Below are 15,342 nucleotides of genomic sequence, written 5' to 3'. Positions count from 1 at the left end.
TCTTATAGCAATTCCCTGAGTAAGATTAAAGAATGTTCTAGAAATCTTGAAATCAATTATAAATATAAATGATTGAATGTATATTTCAAGCATATAAAAAATCGTAAACACTTATGATATTAAAGTGAAATCTCAGTTTTCCTATAAATAGTATATCGTCGACCTAAATTGAGTTAAGTCTCGGTAAATGCATGTTTTCGCAATTTTTGTTATTGTATTTTGTAATTAATTTCAAATATAACCGTTGGGTTATAAACTTGAATATGTCTAGTTTTTAATAAAGAATTTTATTAGTCGTGCTTATATCTTATAGATAAATAGTAAGTACTGTTCTATATTAATTGGCCGATATTTAACCTCCTTATTGATAAATACTGTCCGTCTCTTTCTATCAAAAGGTTTACTTTTGGATAGCAAGAGACAGCAGTTCTTGGGATAAGTTTTGAAAAGCTAATTTACTCTTAATTGAATCAATGATGTTAATCACCAGCATTTTTGTTAATTAAAAAATGAATGTAAATATATTGACAGAAGGAAGTAATTAGTGTCATTATTGCTGGTTTATTGACAATTGTCTTGCATTCTATTTATAAATATTCTCATTTACTATAAATTGCTTATAACGATTGTTGGTTAGTAAATATTTGATGTCATTCGCGTGGGTCATCGATGACGCATGGGAAAATATGTTTTGAATTGTCTTTATATGATCGAAATATATAAAATAGTTTGCTAAAATGTATTTCTATTACCTTTATTATTACAATTATCAACTTAACCATGGTTCGCCACTAGGGTGCGACAATCATCCCAGAGGTCGTAGATTCGACCCCGGCCGTGCACCAATGGACTTTCTGTCTATGTATCTAGAATAGGAGAATCTGAGTCCAAAGACCCATCTAGGGTTGTAAGGCCACTGGATTATTATTATACATTTACTTAGGCCATGTACCATAATTTATTTTATTTGTCGCTTGGTTGGCTTTTCGGTACATAATGCCAAGTAATTTATTAAATTATCATCATGAGAGGTTTCCTAAGTTTTAGTAGAAATTTTAAGCGAACTTGCCCATAACATATTGTTTATTAATGGCAATTTTATTTTTTATATAAGTGCAACGACCGATAATCGGAAACCTATTAAGTTTTATTAGGAAGTTTTAAACCTTCTAAACCTATTAAGGAAGTTTATGATTCCAACATACTATATAAATCTATAATTTAAAGAAATAAATTCGATAAATCTGCTAAAATTCAGAATGGAGGAATGGAGGTGGTTGAATTAGGGTAAAATTCGAGAATAAGCGCAAAGAAAAAAAACAATTTAATTGTTTAAAGCAAATGCTTAACCCGAACCATGACTACTATAATATTATGTGTCATTAATGCATTTTTGACACACTAATTGTGCGGTTTTTATAATTAATCAATCTGAATGTATCACTTTCGTTTACGATTTATTTTTATTAATATTAAGTCTCGATTTAACTTGACTCTTATTTTGAATTGACTCCGCGTCTTGTACGTTTTATTTAATTTATCAAAAGCCAAATAATAAAGTGAACATTTAAAACGAAACAAATATTGTATAAAATCGTGTTATTTCTATTTGTGTATGAAGGAAAACAGTATTAAGATTAATGGAAGAAAGGAAAAAGTATTTGAATTGTGTGTCGGTGGAAATGGCTTATGATGGTGAGCTTTTTGTCGAAGACCTCCATAATAAATCAGAGAACAGCTATTCTAACAAGGAAAATCTCGACGAATGTTATTTCTCGTTTTCATTTTTATTGCAACTTTTTTTTTATGAAAGACATTTTGAAACGATTTTGGTTTTAACGAATATAATTCGAAATACAACTTAATATATCTGAGTTAAACATAAGGCATTTTAGAATTATTTTATTTAATGTAGTAATTTGGTTGGTTATGCTTATGGCGTATATGGTCTTGTTCGATTCCCGGCGAAATAGTAACTTTACCGACGCAGCACTTGCTTTAAGCCGGGTCCACATTTGTAGCATTTCGGTGTATCGTATCTCCGTTGCGTGGCTTCGGCGCGTATCATGATCGTTAGTTTGGACGCAAAATGATACCCGTTTATGATACATGCCGTATCGGATACGGCCCGATCCGCACTAAGCGCGTATCTTGATACACCTCGTATCCGATACGCGTATCACGATCGGTGGTATGGACGTATTTTGATACTGTATCACGATACTGTATCGCGATACGATACTTGATACACCCCGAACCAAACTGTGTCGGTTTTTTCGCGATCATCAAAGGGAATACACATCGTATCGAAAAAGTTTGGACTTGAATGCAGTGAAATAAACATTGTTGAGCTAAGTGTAGTAGTTGTTAGTTGTAGTGAAAGAGGAAAAAAATGAGCTGGGATAACGAAAGCAATTGACTTTAATGAATATAACGTGAGCAATTGCTGACATGGCTAAACCGTTTGGGAACGAAGACATGACTGAACCGTACGAGAAGGGAAAGGTGCACTGAAAGATACGCGCATCAGGACAAGATACATCGGAAGAAAAGTGAAGCGTCTATATTTGTAAAGTTAAAGCCGATACACTGACATGATACAGCATTTGATAAGTATGGACGCGTTTTTTCAAGATACGCCTTAAAAATACGACATGGACAAAATGAGCGTCCATATTTATGATACAAATACTAGACACGATACGACTGATCGTGATACGTCAACATGCTACAAATGTGGACCCGGCTTTAGGGAACTTCAAACATATTGAGTGACGAATTATAGAAAAATTATATTATAAGGACATTTAAACAATGTAGATTCGAAACCCACATCAAATTACAAAGAGGGCATAAAATTCTATGTAACAAAAAAGTTTAATATTATTTTTTATACTATTAAGGTTAATGTTACTATTATAATATTTACCAAAATATTGGCACTACATTTCCGAAGATTTTTTTATAAGAAAAATCGTGATAACTACATAAGTTAATCGCGGCTTGCAAAATTAAATAAACGTGTTATAAGAAGCATTAAAGCTTTTTACAAATTTCACGTATATACCTCATTCATTATTAATATTTTTCAAGTTAATTCAACAATTTAGTGAAACAAAATTAATATATTAACAGAATTTGCAAATGACAAATTACAAACCGCCATTTTTTCTGGAAAAAGTACAATAGGACTTTGAATTTAGATCGACAAATGGGCGCCAAAAGCCAGCACGTCGCCGCGCATGCGCTAAAGCGGTCACCACAGATAAGTTCGCGCGCGCACGTTTCCTAGTTATACTAAGCAGCAAAAATTTAATGATGTAAGGTCATTGGTAAGTAGCATTTTGGACTTTAGACTGTCCCACATAGCAATGGAAAAAATAAATATTATCATTACTTTGCTAAAGAAATGTGTTTATGTTTTTAATTTAGTTATTTTGCTATTAAGTATTAAGTTACGATTTTGTTTGAAGGTATTTTGAATTGCTAATTTTTTGTACGGCTTTCGCGTATCTTGTACATAGTTTCCATTATTAAGGATGTATTTTCTTTTATTTACCATGGTAAAAGAATATGGAAAAATTCGAAAGTGATGTTTGTTTTTGAAATTTACTATTATTATCGGCCTGTATAAACAACAAATCCTAGGACATATACTATATAATAAACATAGTGTTACCAATATTTGATATATTCTTAAGTCAACATGAGCAATATAGTAATAGATTTATCTACTTGCATTTCCTCATTTCCCAGAAATCGATTTACAAACTCACCACGAACTTGATAAATGTTCTCTGACGGCCAAACTAAGGATAGTCTGACGTTGAATTCGATCAGAATTTTAATAAGTACTTAGTAAGGGTAAATTTACGTTTTATAATAACTTCAAGCGCTTTGAGCGATGAATTATATTAGTATAAAATAATTATTTATAGTATAATTTATTTATTCATTTGACAAACAATTCATTATAATGTGATCTGGGAACCCTTTTAAGTAAGAAAATACCTGTGTCAGGGTTCCCAGCTCTTTCATAACAAACTTAATAGTAAATTCCACAAAAGATATAAATAAATTTTTTAAATACACTGTTTTTATTATTTGTTTTTTCAATGAGTGAGTGTGTGGGTGCATGTGAGTGAATGGGTCAGTGTGAGGGTGCATGTGAGTGAGTGAGTGAGTGAATGAGATGAGATGTGTAACAACATAATATTAGGTCGCAGGAGCATCTCCAAGTTCCAACACTGAGTAAGGTGTGTTCATAAGCCAGTCCTTTCGTCGTATTTTTAGATGTGGACGGTTAGCGGGTAGATGTTAAGCAGCCTATTTAAGTTATTACAGATATATGTATATTTATATGTTTGTTTGTTACATTACTTATGTTGGAATTAAAATGAACTTGAATGAAATTTTTTTCATTCGTAGTTTTCTCAAGCAAAACAAAATATAAATTTTCGTACAATTTATTTTACACGGACAATGTGGAAAGCATTATCTACGTATAAATGCCGCTAGCTATACATTTTCATTGGGGTACGGAAACGACCCGAGGGGTAAACAAAAAGGGTTGCCTTTTTGCGGTTAGCCCATCCTTATTAATGTAATAACTGACACTATGTTTTAACTCACACTATACACTTTAAATAATGAAACTAGGGCTTGGGAAAGGTAGTTCTTACAACATATGTAATTTCTAAGAATTTTCAAAGCACCTACGCTCTCACTTATTAATTGGCTTGATACCTGCAATGGACACTAATGACGTCATCTAACAAAACCCAATTTAGATGTAGTTCTTTCCACCACAATCTTGGAATTATGTTGTCCAAAATTTCAATAACACTTAATGAAATTTATTGAAGTTACTTAGTAGGCATACAAGGTATTGACTCACTCTGCTGACACTGTGACCCAAAAAGTGTCTTGGACTCCGAAACGAGAAACCTTTTAACAATTCCTGTCCTGGCCACCTCCAGTCAATATGCCATTAGTTGCAGCAGATCCTCCTCCATTCTGTCGAGACCTACCTTAGCCGAGCTACTGGTCCGACCATTGTTTTACATATGGCAAATAAATTATTTTTGAAACACATTTTCCATATATCTGTTTAGTCCTATAAGGGATAAAAATCTCTAAATAAACAATGAAAAATCCAAAAGACCCAAGACGCTACATCCAATTAAATTTTATAAAGGCTTTATGAAGACATTAAAAGTTTACGAGCATATAATCCTATAATACTTTAAAACCTTTTGCTTGTACCAAAGTTTAATCCGCTCAAAACAAACTTTAACAAACGTAAACAAGGGTTAAACACATTAATAATTAATATGAAAATTCGCTTCTTTATTTTCTAGGTAAGAATAATTTATAGGTAAAACCAATGAGTCATGTTGCATTTTCCATGTTATTAAATTACTTTTTATTAGGCTTAGATTACAGTGAAAGGGAGGTGTAGTTTCCATTTAGTTTACTTTTTACTTATGTTTGGTTTTATATTGTTAATAATATTTGGGTACAGGCTTCCCACTGTAATCTTCTTTTTTAATCCGACACCTGAGTACTATTTGTAATTCTAGTTATTTTATTATATATCAATAAAGATATTATGATGATATCGTTATGCATTTAGCTGATTATTAAACGATAAAAAACAGATTTTCTGCAATTAAACTTGTATGAATTGAAATGAATTTCCCTGTAGTTGAGGATAAAGCTTTACGTAAGCATTCAATTCAGTTCATTTATTTAAATTTTGTGTACCCTCTAGATGCCCCAGGCATGTCATTCCCTCCTTTCAGAAAAACGCATTTTGGCTAAAACTCAACGATATCTAGACTAAGCATTCTTATAAATGAGCTAGCTGGATCCATAGGTACTCCCCTCGCACTTTGAAATAAATTATTCTTAAGTTTTTATAATTTATGAATATATTTTTATTGCCGATGTATTTTTTTTAGTGTGCCTAGTTTTAGCAAGCTTTTATAAAAACAAAAGCTTCTAATGTTACTGCTAATACACATACGGACCAATCGTGCAATCAGGCGTCTGCCATGACTAATATTACACGGAATACTATCACACCTAAACTTCTAAGTAGAACATTCAAAATTGCTAAAATGCATACAAAAACATATACAATCGCACTGATAATCGCTAAATCGATATATGTATTTTAAAACTGAAAATGCTCCTTCACGTAACTGGAAAGCCAACACGTCCGTACTCCAATCGCAGTTCAAACTGTCGTCGTCGACATTCGATATCAGACGTTTTCGACATTCAGGAATTTCCAATAATACAACCCCTCTTATAAGCCTCATACCTGGAAAATCATAAAACGAACCATATTTTCATACTAATAAGGTTTCAATTTAGTTGGCGTTTTCAAATAAGCTCCAAGTTTGTGCACGCTCCTGCACAGGTAAATTCTAAAGAGTTTCAACTTTGTTTGGCATGATTGTTGTTTAAATTCCTTTAATTTTGAGGCTAAGATCGATTACATTTCGATGTAGCTCTAAGTTATAACTATTGCGTGGTAAATGAGCAACTATAAGCACACATACACACTGTATCCCCCTGATTGACCCCCTGGTATGTTGTGCCCTGTTACGTTGAGAATAAAAAAATGTAACAAAATATTATCTATATATATAAAAATGAAACCCGTTTTCCGTTGTCACGACATAACACGAAAACGGCTTTTGTTGTGTTTGTAATTGTCAGGAGAAGGTTCTTATAAAAGAAAAAAATTGCGCGGAAAATAAGAAAATTTAAGAATACTTAACCACCATACAATTCGAACTTTTTGATGTAACCTTATGGCGTTTGACATAACATTGACAGAATGCGTGCTGCAAATATCGTCAAAGAGGATGTAAGAAAAATTAATATCGTTTAAAATAAATGCTTCGATCGGAGTTATTATATTGATAATATAATAATATGTGAGCCAGAAAAACAAACAAAGAATGTTGTATAACATAAAGCATTAGAATAATAAACACTTTGTTTCTGCAATATTTTTTAATTAATTATACCAATTCGAAATCAATATTCATAGTTAAGACAGGACAACGTCTGTCGGGTCCGCTAGTTATATATACTTTCGTAAGTCTAATCAGGTGTTTATTGTAATGATGTAATGATATACTCACACCTTGGGTTACATTATCAAGAAATTATGCCTATGTTCATCAGGTACAATGTAGGATTCTAACTTTATTTATTTATTTACAGCCTTATATCAGAATACAAAATATATACATTATAACTGTTATGTTCCTTATTCTACGATAACTGATTCTGTGTGCCTACGGGCAAAAGCCTCCCCCATTGTCCTCCATTTTTCCTTATTGTATACCAATCTCGTCCAGGTCTTAGTCTTTCCAGCCATTTCCATGATTTCATCGGCCCACCTTTTAAATTGCCTACCTCTGTTTCTTTTATGGCCTCTTGGTTGCCATAGTGTTACAATTTTGCTCCATTTATCTGCTCCTCTTATGGTATGTCCAGCCCATTTCCATTTTAGTACTTTTGTTTTATACACAACGTCAGCATACCCTGTTTTATCTCTTAATTTTTTGTTACTGTTCTAACTGTGTTAGAATTTTTCAAATCAGTTCTGTTGTTTTAGAGCCTATTCAATACAAACAATCAAATATTTCCTCTCTATAATATTAATGTAGATAAACAGTATAGAACTCTTCTAAACGATAGGCTTTCCTAAAGGTAGTTTAACTATTGTTTTCATTTAATTTAGAGTTTAACAACGTGGTACAGTTCATTAGTCCGAAATTTCCCTCCAAATTTCGTGTACGTTTTGTTAAGTTAATTGCTCAAGACTATCTGCGGGTTCCCATCCATCAATCAGGATCTGGCGGGCAATTTGCTCGTTTGTTTTGCCTTAAACCCGGCTTATACTGATAGGTATTTGAGTGAACCCTTTTCATTAAATTGTCTTTTGAATATATCACTTTTTGTAATGTGTTTTACATTTTGTCTATAAAACTACTTCCTAACTCGCCTTAGAAGGATTATTTAATTGTATGACTAACGAAGTACGAATTACAAGGATTTGCTGTTTGCATTAGTCAATTCTAGGGTTTAAGGCTATAAATAAAGATTGGGAATATGTGATTGATTGCATTGGAATTAATCCTACGAGTTATATTATGTTTTTTATAATATACTAGCTGACCGGGCAAACGTCCTATTGCCATGTATATTATTTATAATAAAAAAATTGGGGTTGATCGTAGAGGGATGAAAGTTAGGGGTTGTATGTATTTTTTAATGCTGTATCATAAAAACAGAAAAAAATATGTAAAAATAAAATTTAGGGAGGGACTATCCTTACCATTTAGGGGGATGAAAAATAGATGTTGTCTGATTCTCAGACATACCCAATATGCACACAAAATTTCATGAGAATCTGTGGAGCCGTTTCGGAGGAGTTTAACCACAAACACCGCGACACGAGAATTTTATATATTAGATTTAGTTATAATTAATATATTTAGTAGTAATTTTGTAATCGTAACAGAAACTACGACGTGAGCATTTCTTTACTACGAGCAACCGGCCCAGGCTACGCACCTTGAAAAATTATATATACCTACCTAGACCTTACTCATGAATTTTTCTAGATATTGGTGAAAATCTAAATAAATGTGCGGTCGTTTTTGAGTTGAGAGAACAGACAGATGATTTTTTTGTAGGTATTATCAAGTTCTACAACTTTTCTATAGACCTCAATCATATATCTCGCATTGTTAAGTTTTCTTTCGACCGTTTATGTCCCAACTTACTATGCAAATCCGACCACGAAAAAGTCTAATGCGAAATGAAACAGTTAATATTTGACACTCACAAATAACATGGTTTTCTATTAGTAAAATAATTTTCAAAACAAGTTCAGTAGATCCAGAGATACCCTCAAAAACTCACGATGTACTTCTCAGCGAAACTTTCTAATGTAGGTAATTAATTAAAGTACAATAAAAACTTTCCCGAATTACAGGAAAAGGGCGAAATGGAAAACTTGCGTATTTAAAAAGTTCTAGACAAAAAGGGACGAAGAAAAACGCCCCGAGCAAATAAAAAGTGTTCGACGAGTTTCTTCTAAGCAATAAATTCTTTTTGAATCGCGAGGCGGCCATTTCGAAGTGTATTTGTTGGGTGACCCTTTACTATAGTATAAACTACGCTATCGGCAGTTTTATTCGAACTTTGATATTACTGTTACCTTTTGTATATACAACAATATGCCTTACTTTGCTATTTCTTGACAAGCTATTTTGCTATTAATATTATAACAAGTAATCTTAAGAGACTACCTTACATATAATAATAAATACTAAATTGTTATATATATAACTAGCCGTTTCCCGCCCGCTTTGCTGGGCGATCTAAAATAGGAAATAAATAAAATTTTATGTTTCATTATTATTATTTTTTCATATTTTTATTATTCTTCCTTTTAACTTCCCGCTAAGAAAATAGAAAATTTTCGAAAATCGAGTTTTTAACAGATGTTGACGTTTTGAGGTTCCAGGAAGCCTCCCCGAATGTTTCCGCGGTGAAGTCCGTATGTATAAATTTTCATAAAAGTAAAACAGAATTTAAAAAATAAATAGCCATAAACCATCTAGGAAAAATTTCGCATCGAATGGCAGTAGTTTCATGTCGGTGAAGGAGTCTCAAACGAAAACAATTTTCTTATCTATATATATATATAGATTTTACAGACTAAATTTAACTCGATATTATTTACATTTTTTCCAAGAATATAACATTGTTTTTGTTTATTAGTTAAGTAACTTTATAAAGTTTAACAGTGAAACTATAAACATAATAATATTCTTTATTAATCTCCTCATAACAATCAACCAATCTAGAATAACAAAATAGTTTTAATCCTGGTTAATTAAGAGGAAATAAAAACAAAATCCGATCACCAAAGCCTTAAACGTTACAACGTAAACACGCGATTATTGGTCTTTACAAGTAGGACTGTAATTCTTATTAAGTCCCTAATTAAAACCAAATATCTATTTCAAGCTAATCGTAAAATTTAATATGGCCCAAAATTAACAAATAGCCGCATTTGTAGGCACTTAAATTCTTAAAAAATAACTGGCAAGCGTAACTGATATCTAACCGAAACTAATTAGGAGTGACATTTTTATAATTACAATTTTAATTGAAGCTTGGAATAGAATCTTACGTTCGTAAAGAGTCGTTTATTTATAGATATCTAATATCGGTACATTAAGCTTCGAAATTGAACATACTATTTTCAGCTAGATTTCATTAATTAAATTAACTAGCTTAATGCTCACTCAGCCCTGCGATTCTGTATCTCACTTTTCGAACTCACACAGCGGTTTTCGCATCGGCGGTCGCTCTCAAATCAGTCGTGAAGCAGTCATATTATGATTTGGCATTCTGATAAACAATAAACTATAAGCTCCCACATTATCAGAATGCCAAAAATAAACGGAATATTTGGAAAAGACTCTATTCTGAATCAGAAAATTCAGCGTCATTATTAACGCCAACAACGAAAGATAAATGCCTGAAAAAGTCGTGATACGTAGCTGGAATAATTTCAGTATGACACAGGTTTATTAAGTCATCGTAAGTGTATAAATAAGTTTATTTTTGGACGAACGTTCTATTAGACGCTATGTACGCTATCACCTTCTGCCTGACCTTTTTCAAGAAATGTATGTTTGTTAGTAATATTTAGCTTATGAGCAATATAAACATAAAACGCAAACACAATACGATTGCGATTCTGACCGGCACAATTGTCAGACACCAGAATCTAAATTCTTTTGCACCTTGTTCATGAATTTTACGTATAAAATGAGAAAGACAGCCTGATACCTCATTAGAACCACGTTTGGCTTCTCCCTTGTGCCACATATAACAATGACCCTCTTTATTTGCTAAATCAAACAAAGTAAAATTAAAGACGGACACCTTCCGTTTGTAATATAAAATAATTCCGTTAAGATTTCTGAAGATGTGACACTGATCGCACTGATCTTTCTTAGGAATATGAAAACTGAGCTTAAAGTTTTCATTTACAATGTCTCGATATAGACGTTCGGATTTAGCTTTCTCTTCATATATTGATTGAAGCCACTCATTATACATTTCAAATAATTTATGAAAATTTAAATCTCCATCCAAACATAACTTATTTGACCTTTGCCTAGTAAAATGTGACTCAACTGGCTGCAAACTCTTGATATGGTCACACACACTGGTTATAACAGACTCTGTCTTTTTTAAAGGGTGGTTTGATTGTTTTCCTCTTTGATCTGGAATTAATACTCTAGTAGTCGCAGCCATCTTTTCTAGGGCCTTATTAATAACCTGATCACAGACAGAAATAGTGCTTAAGAAATGTTTTTTGCATACATCCACATAATTATCTTCACCATGATCTACTGGAAATTAGTACTTTAACGTGTACTTTCGTCTTGAAGTGGTATCTGTGTAGACTCTGCGTTTATTTTGCTTTTTTACTAAGTTGACTATATACATCTATTGTTTTTCTCGATTGCCCGAATTCCAAAAACTCTCAAATATCTTCTGTCTTTTACCTTCACTTAATTTATCAAAACACTTCTTGCGGCATTGACATGGCGGCCCCATCTTTGCTTGAATTTTACCATTTCTTGACATGTACTCTTTTCCCATATTACGTAAATTATTTCTATTAGTGTCTATCTATTCATTAAAATGTCTTTTTCTTATATTACCTTTATCTTTCCTTGGTTGACGACGGCGATCGCTTGTGCTAGGACTATTATTCGAAATATCTGACAGCGGACTATAACTGTTTATTGTTGTATACGTTGAGCAGCTAGACAGATAACCTGGTGAGGGTACGGGCAAAATATCAAAAGTTGATAGGTTTTCCTTTTGTATATAATAAGGGCAGATATCATTATCACAGTCGTAGTCCAAGTGGTTGGTACCACAAGAAGGTGAAGGGTGCGATGTTTCGAGATTTGCAGTATAAGAATCTGAAGCAACTTCTAGGTTATTATAAAAGATATCTGCTGCTAAAACAATGCACTAGGTATGCATCTGGCTATTGAGGCAGTCGGACTTACCATTTAAAGATCAAATTTTGAACTGATGACTTGACTTACAACGTAAATTTTCAGTAAAAAAAAAGTAAATCCAACGTAAAATATTGCATTTCACTATACAACTACATTTTGATGAACGATTTCCGAAGTAAAACGATGTATTTATTAGATACAACAAAATGTTTAACTTCAACGAAGACGTAAAATATTGTATGTATTACATACAACATTTTCGATGAACGCTCACCGGCGTATATTGTTGTAAGTAATCTATACAATAGTTTAGGTTGGGGCCACCATGAAAAGTGTTAGTAATCTAATTCATGCGACTAAAATAATACAAAATGAAACTTATTATTAATATTTTGTAGGTTTGAATCAGAAAAACTGTTTAATTCTTTTTCATTTTATGAAATATTGTCCTTTTCCATGGGTGTATCGGAGTTGTTATTTTGTATATTCGCATTATTCAGCAAATCACATATTCGATGCCCTCTTGATAATATAATACTTGCACGTTTCATTATAACAAATAAGAAGTAAACTAATTACTTCAATGAATTATCAAATAATATATGCGATGGCAACGTGCGTGCGGCCGGTTGAAAGTCCGGCGTAGTCTGTTGTATGTAACCAATACGAGGCGCGAGCGCGTGATTTTACCCACCTCGCGCCCCGCGTACACAAATGCATAGGCATATACATTGGTCTACTCCGTTCGCGTTTGAAAATTACAACATTATGCGTCTGACAAATCCTTTAAAAATAGTGTTTTTGTTGTTTTTTTTACTTTGAATGGATATAATAGTCCATATTAGGATCTTTTCAGCAAAAAAGCAAAATAGCATTTTTGTGGCATACAACAACTTACGTGGGAGGTATCGATATATGGAAATGTGGGGTCAGAAAGGAGTGTCATTGGATTAATATTAGAGAGATCTAGGCTGGACATTTGTCAAAGACTTCCAAGAAGATATATTATGTAATATAACTGTCATTGCTACGTTAGTATATTTGTGGCCGCCTATAATAAGAATGGAATCGGATTCCATGAAATTTTACATCGAAACACGTATAAAAATATATTCTTTCACAATTTAAAAGTTATTTCAAATGATAGTGGTAATGTATAGTAGGTTTATTTCTTCCTTATCTATCATAAATTTTTTGGTGATACACAGCGATAATCAGATTCAGATCAGCCCTGCGATTCTGTCACTCACACAGCGGTTTTCGCATCGGCGGTCGCTCTCAAATCAGTCGTGAAGCAGTCATATTATGATTTGGCATTCTGATAAACAATAAACTATAAGCTCCCACATTATCAGAATGCCAAATCATAAAATGACTGCTTCACGACTGATTTGAGAGCGACCGCCGATGCGAAAACCGCTGTGTGAGTGACAGAATCGCAGGGCTGATCTGAATCTGATTATCGCTGTGTATCACCAAAAAATTTATGATAGATAAGGAAGAAATAAACCTACTATACATTACCACTATCATTTGAAATAACTTTTAAATTGTGAAAGAATATATTTTTATACGTGTTTCGATGTAAAATTTCATGGAATCCGATTCCATTCTTATTATAGGCGGCCACAAATATACTAACGTAGCAATGACAGTTATATTACATAATATATCTTCTTGGAAGTCTTTGACAAATGTCCAGCCTAGATCTCTCTAATATTAATCCAATGACACTCCTTTCTGACCCCACATTTCTATATAATATATTTAATTGATAATTTTAAGGCATTTAGGTAAATAGCCTTCTGACACACTTCTCTCTCTCTTCTAGTGTTTGGGACACAGACAAGCTGGCCGTTTAGTTATTATAGAAAGAAAATCATTGGGACACATTTTTGTGTACAAATACACAGTCTCACAGCATCACACAACACTGCCGAATTAGGTTTTACTTAATATGTTTAATAATTTTTATTGATTTTTCTTAGGTAACTGTTTGAACCTTTTTTGTATTTGTATTCCATGTTATGCTATATCTTAAGTTTAATTGTTTTTTTATATATTAATTATTTACGTTAGCTGTAGGACTACTAAATAAATGGTCAAAATAATCAAAGTCGGAACTATGATTTCCGTATATGAATGCATTACATTTTTCAATAAAACTACTTAACAATAAGTGTTCGAACTACGATGGAGAATCGTACACAAGGTGGATATTTTTAAGGTTTTAACAATGCCACTCTTAAACAGTAAGCTAAGGAAACAGAATAGTATCTGTCTGAGATAATATGACCTTTAGATCACCTATTATTAGAGATGATTAATGGCCTAGTGACTCTAACGTATGAATCTCATCCTCTTATTAGTGCCACCTAATTTCGGTAAAGGAAAACAGACGAAGGCGTGAGTCTGGCACAGACAGCTCACCTACTTGCCAATTAGAAAAAAACAAATGATCACGAAACAAATACAGAAATCTGACCCAGACCTAAAAGGCTATAACGCAACACTTTTTTTAATTATTACTATATAGATGTGTTACGTAGATACAGTAGAAAATTAAGTAGAAGTAATAAAATTGGATATTCAAGCAATAAAGGCGATTTAAAAGTTGTTAAATCCCGTTATTACGAAACTACGCGATTAATTTAATTAATTTAACACCAATAAACGCCACGTAATGGCTAACTAGAACTTCAAGCCAGCTTCATTAACATGGAATAATCCGCATTTAAACATAGATTAATTTTATATTAAGATCTTCTCATATAGCGGTACCATGGCTTTCGTCAGCGCATTTGGTGTATATGTTAACGTAAAATTGTAAATACCGTTAGATTGTAATCTATCTCGCGAGATTGTAAACTGTCGAAAGATTGTGAACCTCAACGAACTGCTTACAATTTAACGTAGTATTATTCGGTAGTTATATGAAATTGTTGGGAAGTAAAATTAATCTGTAATTGACCAAAGAAGTTTGAATGATAACTAAGTTAGTGTAGTACAATCTACCGAATAATAATACGTTAAATTGTAAGCAGTTCGTTGAGTTTCACAATCTTTCGACAGTTTATAATCTCGCGAGATAGATTACAATCTAACGGTGTTTACAATTTAACGTTAACTAGAATCTGGGTTAGACTCCCGGTGAAACAATAATTGATTAGGCCCAGAAGGATAGGATATACTTTTAATAATACGTTGAAAATGGGTTTCGACTTAGGGTCTTTCGAGAAAAGAACGTACCAAT

This window comes from Pieris napi, chromosome 21, assembly GCF_905475465.1.
Source record: "Pieris napi chromosome 21, ilPieNapi1.2, whole genome shotgun sequence".
NCBI classification, from domain to species: domain Eukaryota; kingdom Metazoa; phylum Arthropoda; class Insecta; order Lepidoptera; family Pieridae; genus Pieris; species Pieris napi.
Note: the sequence above shows the minus strand (reverse complement) of the source record.